This window comes from Gasterosteus aculeatus, unplaced genomic scaffold (assembly GCF_964276395.1).
Source record: "Gasterosteus aculeatus unplaced genomic scaffold, fGasAcu3.hap1.1 HAP1_SCAFFOLD_56, whole genome shotgun sequence".
Taxonomy (NCBI): domain Eukaryota; kingdom Metazoa; phylum Chordata; class Actinopteri; order Perciformes; family Gasterosteidae; genus Gasterosteus; species Gasterosteus aculeatus.
Window position 1 is genome coordinate 59180 of NW_027554911.1, and position 9416 is coordinate 68595.

A 9416-nucleotide genomic window follows, 5' to 3' on the forward strand; every position below is an offset into this window, starting at 1 on the left:
TCCATACGTTAAAGTCCAACTTTGAAAGTCCAAATTCCCTTGGATTTTTATTTAAAGTGATGCATTCAGTCTTCCCAAGTTGGCTTTCTGCCAGTCATAGTAGGTTTTCCCTTGGAAACGTCCCCATTCATTCTTCTTTTCTCACACTTTTTCCTTTATATACGGAAAATAAAGCAATTTTTGCCAATTTTGCAGGGGATGTAGCTCAGTGGTAGAGCGCATGTATGAGGTCCTGGGTTCAATCCCCGGCATCTCCATTAGATATTATGCTGAAATTTAAAAGGTGTTTCTGCTAAGTTGTTGGGAAATCTGATGATATGAGGAGCCATCAAATGTACCGTCCAACAAGGGAAAAAAAGCACCAACTATAATTTACCAAGTAAATACCACACCCTTACCTAATTATGTGTGTTCCAGAATTGTTCACATGGCAGTCTACACATCAGCCACTTAGCCAGTATCTGATATTTGCGAAAAGTCGATTTTATTTTCAACATTGTGGGTTGTTGTGGCCGAGAGGTTAAGGCGATGGACTTGAAATCCATTGGGGTCTCCCCGCGCAGGTTCGAGTCCTGCCAGCAACGAAAATAGCTTTAGAGCGCTCTGGTCCGAGCAAAGAGTCATTTTTTGAGTCATTTTGTGATCTCCATACGTTAAAGTCCCACTTTGAAAGTCCAAATTCCCAAGGATTTTTATTTAAAGTGACGCATTCAGTCTTCCCAAGTTGGCTTTCTGCCAGTCATAGTAGGTTTTCGCTTGGAAACATCGGCATTCATTCTTTTTTTCTCACACTTCTTCCTTTATATACGGAAAACAAAGTAATTTTTGCCAATTTTGCAGGGGATGTAGCTCAGTGGTAGAGCGCATGCTTCGCATGTATGAGGTCCTGGGTTCAATCCCCAGCATCTCCATTAGATATTATGCTCAAATTTAAAAGGTGTTTCTGCTAAGTTGTTGGGAAATCTCATGATATGAGGAGCCATCAAATGTACTGTCCAACAAGGGAAAAAAGGCACCAACTATAATTTACCAAGTAAATACCACACCCTTACCTAATTATGTGTGTTCCAGAATTGTTCACATGGCAGTCTACATATCAGCCACTTATCCAGTATTTGATATTTCCGAAAAGTTGATTTTAATTTCAACATTGTGGGTTGTTGTGGCCGAGAGGTTAAGGCGATGGACTTGAAATCCATTGGGGTCTCCCCGCGCAGGTTCGAGTCCTGCCAGCAACGAAAATAGCTTTAGAGCGCTCTGGTCCGAGCAAAGAGTCATTTTTTGAGTCATTTTGTGATCTCCATACGTTAAAGTCCCACTTTGAAAGTCAAAATTCCCAAGGATTTTTATTCAAAGTGACGCATTCAGTCTTCCCAAGTTGGCTTTCTGCCAGTCATAGTAGGTTTTCCCTTGGAAACATCGGCATTCATTCTTCTTTTCTCACACTTCTTCCTTTATATACGGAAAACAAAGTAATTTTTGCCAATTTTGCAGGGGATGTAGCTCAGTGGTAGAGCGCATGCTTCGCATGTATGAGGTCCTGGGTTCAATCCCCAGCATCTCCATTAGATATTATGCTCAAATTTAAAAGGTGTTTCTGCTAAGTTGTTGGGAAATCTCATGATATGAGGAGCCATCAAATGTACTGTCCAACAAGGGAAAAAAAGCACCAACTATAATTTACCAAGTAAATACCACATCCTTACCTAATTATGTGTGTTCCAGAATTGTTCACATGGCAGTCTACACATCAGCCACTTAGCCAGTATCTGATATTTGCGAAAAGTCGATTTTATTTTCAACATTGTGGGTTGTTGTGGCCGAGAGGTTAAGGCGATGGACTTGAAATCCATTGGGGTCTCCCCGCGCAGGTTCGAGTCCTGCCAGCAACGAAAATAGCTTTAGAGCGCTCTGGTCCAAGCAAAGAGTCATTTTTTGAGTCATTTTTTGATCTCCATACGTTAAAGTCCAACTTTGAAAGTCCAAATTCCCTTGGATTTTTATTTAAAGTGATGCATTCAGTCTTCCCAAGTTGGCTTTCTGCCAGTCATAGTAGGTTTTCCCTTGGAAACGTCCCCATTCATTCTTCTTTTCTCACACTTTTTCCTTTATATACGGAAAATAAAGCAATTTTTGCCAATTTTGCAGGGGATGTAGCTCAGTGGTAGAGCGCATGTATGAGGTCCTGGGTTCAATCCCCGGCATCTCCATTAGATATTATGCTGAAATTTAAAAGGTGTTTCTGCTAAGTTGTTGGGAAATCTGATGATATGAGGAGCCATCAAATGTACCGTCCAACAAGGGAAAAAAAGCACCAACTATAATTTACCAAGTAAATACCACACCCTTACCTAATTATGTGTGTTCCAGAATTGTTCACATGGCAGTCTACACATCAGCCACTTAGCCAGTATCTGATATTTGCGAAAAGTCGATTTTATTTTCAACATTGTGGGTTGTTGTGGCCGAGAGGTTAAGGCGATGGACTTGAAATCCATTGGGGTCTCCCCGCGCAGGTTCGAGTCCTGCCAGCAACGAAAATAGCTTTAGAGCGCTCTGGTCCAAGCAAAGAGTCATTTTTTGAGTCATTTTTTGATCTCCATACGTTAAAGTCCAACTTTGAAAGTCCAAATTCCCTTGGATTTTTATTTAAAGTGATGCATTCAGTCTTCCCAAGTTGGCTTTCTGCCAGTCATAGTAGGTTTTCGCTTGGAAACATCGGCATTCATTCTTTTTTTCTCACACTTCTTCCTTTATATACGGAAAACAAAGTAATTTTTGCAAATTTTGCAGGGGATGTAGCTCAGTGGTAGAGCCCATGCTTCGCATGTATGAGGTCCTGGGTTCAATCCCCAGCATCTCCATTAGATATTATGCTGAAATTTAAAAGGTGTTTCTGCTAAGTTGTTGGGAAATCTGATGATATGAGGAGCCATCAAATGTACCGTCCAACAAGGGAAAAAAAGCACCAACTATAATTTACCAAGTAAATACCACACCCTTACCTAATTATGTGTGTTCCAGAATTGTTCACGTGGCAGTCTACACATCAGCCACTTAGCCAGTATCTGATATTTGCGAAAAGTCGATTTTATTTTCAACATTGTGGGTTGTTGTGGCCGAGAGGTTAAGGCGATGGACTTGAAATCCATTGGGGTCTCCCCGCGCAGGTTCGAGTCCTGCCAGCAACGAAAATAGCTTTAGAGCGCTCTGGTCCAAGCAAAGAGTCATTTTTTGAGTCATTTTTTGATCTCCATACGTTAAAGTCCAACTTTGAAAGTCCAAATTCCCTTGGATTTTTATTTAAAGTGATGCATTCAGTCTTCCCAAGTTGGCTTTCTGCCAGTCATAGTAGGTTTTCGCTTGGAAACATCGGCATTCATTCTTTTTTTCTCACACTTCTTCCTTTATATACAGAAAACAAAGTAATTTTTGCCAATTTTGCAGGGGATGTAGCTCAGTGGTAGAGCCCATGCTTCGCATGTATGAGGTCCTGGGTTCAATCCCCAGCATCTCCATTAGATATTATGCTGAAATTTAAAAGGTGTTTCTGCTAAGTTGTTGGGAAATCTGATGATATGAGGAGCCATCAAATGTACCGTCCAACAAGGGAAAAAAAGCACCAACTATAATTTACCAAGTAAATACCACACCCTTACCTAATTATGTGTGTTCCAGAATTGTTCACATGGCAGTCTACACATCAGCCACTTAGCCAGTATCTGATATTTGCGAAAAGTCGATTTTATTTTCAACATTGTGGGTTGTTGTGGCCGAGAGGTTAAGGCGATGGACTTGAAATCCATTGGGGTCTCCCCGCGCAGGTTCGAGTCCTGCCAGCAACGAATTTCACTTTAGAGCGCTCTGGTCCGAGCAAAGAGTCATTTTTTGAGTCATTTTGTGATCTCCATACGTTAAAGTCCAACTTTGAAAGTCCAAATTCCCTTGGATTTTTATTTAAAGTGATGCATTCAGTCTTCCCAAGTTGGCTTTCTGCCAGTCATAGTAGGTTTTCCCTTGGAAACGTCCCCATTCATTCTTCTTTTCTCACACTTTTTCCTTTATATACGGAAAATAAAGCAATTTTTGCCAATTTTGCAGGGGATGTAGCTCAGTGGTAGAGCGCATGCTTCGCATGTATGAGGTCCTGGGTTCAATCCCCAGCATCTCCATTAGATATTATGCTCAAAGTTAAAAGGTGTTTCTGCTAAGTTGTTGGGAAATCTCATGATATGAGGAGCCATCAAATGTACCGTCCAACAAGGGAAAAAAAGCACCAACTATAATTTACCAAGTAAATACCACACCCTTACCTAATTATGTGTGTTCCAGAATTGTTCACATGGCAGTCTACATATCAGCCACTTATCCAGTATCTGATATTTCCGAAAAGTTGATTTTATTTTCAACATTGTGGGTTGTTGTGGCCGAGAGGTTAAGGCGATGGACTTGAAATCCATTGGGGTCTCCCCGCGCAGGTTCGAGTCCTGCCAGCAACGAAAATAGCTTTAGAGCGCTCTGGTCCGAGCAAAGAGTCATTTTTTGAGTCATTTTGTGATCTCCATACGTTAAAGTCCCACTTTGAAAGTCCAAATTCCCAAGGATTTTTATTTAAAGTGACGCATTCAGTCTTCCCAAGTTGGCTTTCTGCCAGTCATAGTAGGTTTTCGCTTGGAAACATCGGCATTCATTCTTTTTTTCTCACACTTCTTCCTTTATATACGGAAAACAAAGTAATTTTTGCCAATTTTGCAGGGGATGTAGCTCAGTGGTAGAGCGCATGCTTCGCATGTATGAGGTCCTGGGTTCAATCCCCAGCATCTCCATTAGATATTATGCTCAAATTTAAAAGGTGTTTCTGCTAAGTTGTTGGGAAATCTCATGATATGAGGAGCCATCAAATGTACTGTCCAACAAGGGAAAAAAGGCACCAACTATAATTTACCAAGTAAATACCACACCCTTACCTAATTATGTGTGTTCCAGAATTGTTCACATGGCAGTCTACATATCAGCCACTTATCCAGTATTTGATATTTCCGAAAAGTTGATTTTAATTTCAACATTGTGGGTTGTTGTGGCCGAGAGGTTAAGGCGATGGACTTGAAATCCATTGGGGTCTCCCCGCGCAGGTTCGAGTCCTGCCAGCAACGAAAATAGCTTTAGAGCGCTCTGGTCCGAGCAAAGAGTCATTTTTTGAGTCATTTTGTGATCTCCATACGTTAAAGTCCCACTTTGAAAGTCCAAATTCCCAAGGATTTTTATTTAAAGTGACGCATTCAGTCTTCCCAAGTTGGCTTTCTGCCAGTCATAGTAGGTTTTCGCTTGGAAACATCGGCATTCATTCTTTTTTTCTCACACTTCTTCCTTTATATACGGAAAACAAAGTAATTTTTGCCAATTTTGCAGGGGATGTAGCTCAGTGGTAGAGCGCATGCTTCGCATATATGAGGTCCTGGGTTCAATCCCCAGCATCTCCATTAGATATTATGCTCAAATTTAAAAGGTGTTTCTGCTAAGTTGTTGGGAAATCTCATGATATGAGGAGCCATCAAATGTACTGTCCAACAAGGGAAAAAAAGCACCAACTATAATTTACCAAGTAAATACCACATCCTTACCTAATTATGTGTGTTCCAGAATTGTTCACATGGCAGTCTACACATCAGCCACTTAGCCAGTATCTGATATTTGCGAAAAGTCGATTTTATTTTCAACATTGTGGGTTGTTGTGGCCGAGAGGTTAAGGCGATGGACTTGAAATCCATTGGGGTCTCCCCGCGCAGGTTCGAGTCCTGCCAGCAACGAAAATAGCTTTAGAGCGCTCTGGTCCAAGCAAAGAGTCATTTTTTGAGTCATTTTTTGATCTCCATACGTTAAAGTCCAACTTTGAAAGTCCAAATTCCCTTGGATTTTTATTTAAAGTGATGCATTCAGTCTTCCCAAGTTGGCTTTCTGCCAGTCATAGTAGGTTTTCCCTTGGAAACGTCCCCATTCATTCTTCTTTTCTCACACTTTTTCCTTTATATACGGAAAATAAAGCAATTTTTGCCAATTTTGCAGGGGATGTAGCTCAGTGGTAGAGCGCATGTATGAGGTCCTGGGTTCAATCCCCGGCATCTCCATTAGATATTATGCTGAAATTTAAAAGGTGTTTCTGCTAAGTTGTTGGGAAATCTGATGATATGAGGAGCCATCAAATGTACCGTCCAACAAGGGAAAAAAAGCACCAACTATAATTTACCAAGTAAATACCACACCCTTACCTAATTATGTGTGTTCCAGAATTGTTCACATGGCAGTCTACACATCAGCCACTTAGCCAGTATCTGATATTTGCGAAAAGTCGATTTTATTTTCAACATTGTGGGTTGTTGTGGCCGAGAGGTTAAGGCGATGGACTTGAAATCCATTGGGGTCTCCCCGCGCAGGTTCGAGTCCTGCCAGCAACGAAAATAGCTTTAGAGCGCTCTGGTCCGAGCAAAGAGTCATTTTTTGAGTCATTTTGTGATCTCCATACGTTAAAGTCCCACTTTGAAAGTCCAAATTCCCAAGGATTTTTATTTAAAGTGACGCATTCAGTCTTCCCAAGTTGGCTTTCTGCCAGTCATAGTAGGTTTTCGCTTGGAAACATCGGCATTCATTCTTTTTTTCTCACACTTCTTCCTTTATATACGGAAAACAAAGTAATTTTTGCCAATTTTGCAGGGGATGTAGCTCAGTGGTAGAGCGCATGCTTCGCATGTATGAGGTCCTGGGTTCAATCCCCAGCATCTCCATTAGATATTATGCTCAAATTTAAAAGGTGTTTCTGCTAAGTTGTTGGGAAATCTCATGATATGAGGAGCCATCAAATGTACTGTCCAACAAGGGAAAAAAGGCACCAACTATAATTTACCAAGTAAATACCACACCCTTACCTAATTATGTGTGTTCCAGAATTGTTCACATGGCAGTCTACATATCAGCCACTTATCCAGTATTTGATATTTCCGAAAAGTTGATTTTAATTTCAACATTGTGGGTTGTTGTGGCCGAGAGGTTAAGGCGATGGACTTGAAATCCATTGGGGTCTCCCCGCGCAGGTTCGAGTCCTGCCAGCAACGAAAATAGCTTTAGAGCGCTCTGGTCCGAGCAAAGAGTCATTTTTTGAGTCATTTTGTGATCTCCATACGTTAAAGTCCCACTTTGAAAGTCCAAATTCCCAAGGATTTTTATTTAAAGTGACGCATTCAGTCTTCCCAAGTTGGCTTTCTGCCAGTCATAGTAGGTTTTCGCTTGGAAACATCGGCATTCATTCTTTTTTTCTCACACTTCTTCCTTTATATACGGAAAACAAAGTAATTTTTGCCAATTTTGCAGGGGATGTAGCTCAGTGGTAGAGCGCATGCTTCGCATATATGAGGTCCTGGGTTCAATCCCCAGCATCTCCATTAGATATTATGCTCAAATTTAAAAGGTGTTTCTGCTAAGTTGTTGGGAAATCTCATGATATGAGGAGCCATCAAATGTACTGTCCAACAAGGGAAAAAAAGCACCAACTATAATTTACCAAGTAAATACCACATCCTTACCTAATTATGTGTGTTCCAGAATTGTTCACATGGCAGTCTACACATCAGCCACTTAGCCAGTATCTGATATTTGCGAAAAGTCGATTTTATTTTCAACATTGTGGGTTGTTGTGGCCGAGAGGTTAAGGCGATGGACTTGAAATCCATTGGGGTCTCCCCGCGCAGGTTCGAGTCCTGCCAGCAACGAAAATAGCTTTAGAGCGCTCTGGTCCAAGCAAAGAGTCATTTTTTGAGTCATTTTTTGATCTCCATACGTTAAAGTCCAACTTTGAAAGTCCAAATTCCCTTGGATTTTTATTTAAAGTGATGCATTCAGTCTTCCCAAGTTGGCTTTCTGCCAGTCATAGTAGGTTTTCCCTTGGAAACGTCCCCATTCATTCTTCTTTTCTCACACTTTTTCCTTTATATACGGAAAATAAAGCAATTTTTGCCAATTTTGCAGGGGATGTAGCTCAGTGGTAGAGCGCATGTATGAGGTCCTGGGTTCAATCCCCGGCATCTCCATTAGATATTATGCTGAAATTTAAAAGGTGTTTCTGCTAAGTTGTTGGGAAATCTGATGATATGAGGAGCCATCAAATGTACCGTCCAACAAGGGAAAAAAAGCACCAACTATAATTTACCAAGTAAATACCACACCCTTACCTAATTATGTGTGTTCCAGAATTGTTCACATGGCAGTCTACACATCAGCCACTTAGCCAGTATCTGATATTTGCGAAAAGTCGATTTTATTTTCAACATTGTGGGTTGTTGTGGCCGAGAGGTTAAGGCGATGGACTTGAAATCCATTGGGGTCTCCCCGCGCAGGTTCGAGTCCTGCCAGCAACGAAAATAGCTTTAGAGCGCTCTGGTCCGAGCAAAGAGTCATTTTGTGATCTCCATACGTTAAAGTCCCACTTTGAAAGTCCAAATTCCCAAGGATTTTTATTTAAAGTGACGCATTCAGTCTTCCCAAGTTGGCTTTCTGCCATTCATAGTAGGTTTTCGCTTGGAAACATCGGCATTCATTCTTTTTTTCTCACACTTCTTCCTTTATATACGGAAAACAAAGTAATTTTTGCCAATTTTGCAGGGGATGTAGCTCAGTGGTAGAGCGCATGCTTCGCATGTATGAGGTCCTGGGTTCAATCCCCAGCATCTCCATTAGATATTATGCTCAAATTTAAAAGGTGTTTCTGCTAAGTTGTTGGGAAATCTCATGATATGAGGAGCCATCAAATGTACTGTCCAACAAGGGAAAAAAGGCACCAACTATAATTTACCAAGTAAATACCACACCCTTACCTAATTATGTGTGTTCCAGAATTGTTCACATGGCAGTCTACATATCAGCCACTTATCCAGTATTTGATATTTCCGAAAAGTTGATTTTAATTTCAACATTGTGGGTTGTTGTGGCCGAGAGGTTAAGGCGATGGACTTGAAATCCATTGGGGTCTCCCCGCGCAGGTTCGAGTCCTGCCAGCAACGAAAATAGCTTTAGAGCGCTCTGGTCCGAGCAAAGAGTCATTTTTTGAGTCATTTTGTGATCTCCATACGTTAAAGTCCCACTTTGAAAGTCCAAATTCCCAAGGATTTTTATTCAAAGTGACGCATTCAGTCTTCCCAAGTTGGCTTTCTGCCAGTCATAGTAGGTTTTCCCTTGGAAACATCGGCATTCATTCTTCTTTTCTCACACTTCTTCCTTTATATACGGAAAACAAAGTAATTTTTGCCAATTTTGCAGGGGATGTAGCTCAGTGGTAGAGCGCATGCTTCGCATGTATGAGGTCCTGGGTTCAATCCCCAGCATCTCCATTAGATATTATGCTCAAATTTAAAAGGTGTTTCTGCTAAGTT

The 9416-nt window shown here is 41.1% G+C and overlaps 25 non-coding genes across 25 annotated transcripts; all 25 read left to right on the forward strand.

Moving 5' to 3' along the window:
- The first annotated feature begins 502 nt into the window (after positions 1 to 502).
- trnas-uga (transfer RNA serine (anticodon UGA)) lies at positions 503 to 584 on the forward strand. The gene has a single exon. It is a non-coding gene; the product is annotated as a tRNA-Ser (tRNA).
- A 255-nt stretch (positions 585 to 839) lies between these two features.
- trnaa-cgc (transfer RNA alanine (anticodon CGC)) lies at positions 840 to 911 on the forward strand. The gene has a single exon. It is a non-coding gene; the product is annotated as a tRNA-Ala (tRNA).
- Positions 912 to 1156: 245 nt separating this feature from the next.
- Positions 1157 to 1238, forward strand: trnas-uga (transfer RNA serine (anticodon UGA)). Its single transcript has one exon. It is a non-coding gene; the product is annotated as a tRNA-Ser (tRNA).
- Positions 1239 to 1493: 255 nt separating this feature from the next.
- On the forward strand, positions 1494 to 1565 carry trnaa-cgc (transfer RNA alanine (anticodon CGC)). The gene has a single exon. It is a non-coding gene; the product is annotated as a tRNA-Ala (tRNA).
- A 245-nt stretch (positions 1566 to 1810) lies between these two features.
- Positions 1811 to 1892, forward strand: trnas-uga (transfer RNA serine (anticodon UGA)). Its single transcript has one exon. It is a non-coding gene; the product is annotated as a tRNA-Ser (tRNA).
- Positions 1893 to 2455: 563 nt separating this feature from the next.
- trnas-uga (transfer RNA serine (anticodon UGA)) lies at positions 2456 to 2537 on the forward strand. The gene has a single exon. It is a non-coding gene; the product is annotated as a tRNA-Ser (tRNA).
- A 255-nt stretch (positions 2538 to 2792) lies between these two features.
- Positions 2793 to 2864, forward strand: trnaa-cgc (transfer RNA alanine (anticodon CGC)). The gene has a single exon. It is a non-coding gene; the product is annotated as a tRNA-Ala (tRNA).
- A 245-nt stretch (positions 2865 to 3109) lies between these two features.
- trnas-uga (transfer RNA serine (anticodon UGA)) lies at positions 3110 to 3191 on the forward strand. The gene has a single exon. It is a non-coding gene; the product is annotated as a tRNA-Ser (tRNA).
- Positions 3192 to 3446: 255 nt separating this feature from the next.
- Positions 3447 to 3518, forward strand: trnaa-cgc (transfer RNA alanine (anticodon CGC)). The gene has a single exon. It is a non-coding gene; the product is annotated as a tRNA-Ala (tRNA).
- Positions 3519 to 3763: 245 nt separating this feature from the next.
- On the forward strand, positions 3764 to 3845 carry trnas-uga (transfer RNA serine (anticodon UGA)). The gene has a single exon. It is a non-coding gene; the product is annotated as a tRNA-Ser (tRNA).
- A 255-nt stretch (positions 3846 to 4100) lies between these two features.
- Positions 4101 to 4172, forward strand: trnaa-cgc (transfer RNA alanine (anticodon CGC)). Its single transcript has one exon. It is a non-coding gene; the product is annotated as a tRNA-Ala (tRNA).
- Positions 4173 to 4417: 245 nt separating this feature from the next.
- trnas-uga (transfer RNA serine (anticodon UGA)) lies at positions 4418 to 4499 on the forward strand. Its single transcript has one exon. It is a non-coding gene; the product is annotated as a tRNA-Ser (tRNA).
- Positions 4500 to 4754: 255 nt separating this feature from the next.
- Positions 4755 to 4826, forward strand: trnaa-cgc (transfer RNA alanine (anticodon CGC)). The gene has a single exon. It is a non-coding gene; the product is annotated as a tRNA-Ala (tRNA).
- A 245-nt stretch (positions 4827 to 5071) lies between these two features.
- Positions 5072 to 5153, forward strand: trnas-uga (transfer RNA serine (anticodon UGA)). Its single transcript has one exon. It is a non-coding gene; the product is annotated as a tRNA-Ser (tRNA).
- Positions 5154 to 5408: 255 nt separating this feature from the next.
- On the forward strand, positions 5409 to 5480 carry trnaa-cgc (transfer RNA alanine (anticodon CGC)). Its single transcript has one exon. It is a non-coding gene; the product is annotated as a tRNA-Ala (tRNA).
- Positions 5481 to 5725: 245 nt separating this feature from the next.
- trnas-uga (transfer RNA serine (anticodon UGA)) lies at positions 5726 to 5807 on the forward strand. Its single transcript has one exon. It is a non-coding gene; the product is annotated as a tRNA-Ser (tRNA).
- A 563-nt stretch (positions 5808 to 6370) lies between these two features.
- Positions 6371 to 6452, forward strand: trnas-uga (transfer RNA serine (anticodon UGA)). The gene has a single exon. It is a non-coding gene; the product is annotated as a tRNA-Ser (tRNA).
- Positions 6453 to 6707: 255 nt separating this feature from the next.
- Positions 6708 to 6779, forward strand: trnaa-cgc (transfer RNA alanine (anticodon CGC)). Its single transcript has one exon. It is a non-coding gene; the product is annotated as a tRNA-Ala (tRNA).
- A 245-nt stretch (positions 6780 to 7024) lies between these two features.
- trnas-uga (transfer RNA serine (anticodon UGA)) lies at positions 7025 to 7106 on the forward strand. The gene has a single exon. It is a non-coding gene; the product is annotated as a tRNA-Ser (tRNA).
- A 255-nt stretch (positions 7107 to 7361) lies between these two features.
- trnaa-cgc (transfer RNA alanine (anticodon CGC)) lies at positions 7362 to 7433 on the forward strand. Its single transcript has one exon. It is a non-coding gene; the product is annotated as a tRNA-Ala (tRNA).
- A 245-nt stretch (positions 7434 to 7678) lies between these two features.
- trnas-uga (transfer RNA serine (anticodon UGA)) lies at positions 7679 to 7760 on the forward strand. The gene has a single exon. It is a non-coding gene; the product is annotated as a tRNA-Ser (tRNA).
- Positions 7761 to 8323: 563 nt separating this feature from the next.
- On the forward strand, positions 8324 to 8405 carry trnas-uga (transfer RNA serine (anticodon UGA)). The gene has a single exon. It is a non-coding gene; the product is annotated as a tRNA-Ser (tRNA).
- A 243-nt stretch (positions 8406 to 8648) lies between these two features.
- On the forward strand, positions 8649 to 8720 carry trnaa-cgc (transfer RNA alanine (anticodon CGC)). The gene has a single exon. It is a non-coding gene; the product is annotated as a tRNA-Ala (tRNA).
- A 245-nt stretch (positions 8721 to 8965) lies between these two features.
- trnas-uga (transfer RNA serine (anticodon UGA)) lies at positions 8966 to 9047 on the forward strand. The gene has a single exon. It is a non-coding gene; the product is annotated as a tRNA-Ser (tRNA).
- A 255-nt stretch (positions 9048 to 9302) lies between these two features.
- trnaa-cgc (transfer RNA alanine (anticodon CGC)) lies at positions 9303 to 9374 on the forward strand. Its single transcript has one exon. It is a non-coding gene; the product is annotated as a tRNA-Ala (tRNA).
- The last annotated feature ends 42 nt before the right edge of the window (positions 9375 to 9416 follow it).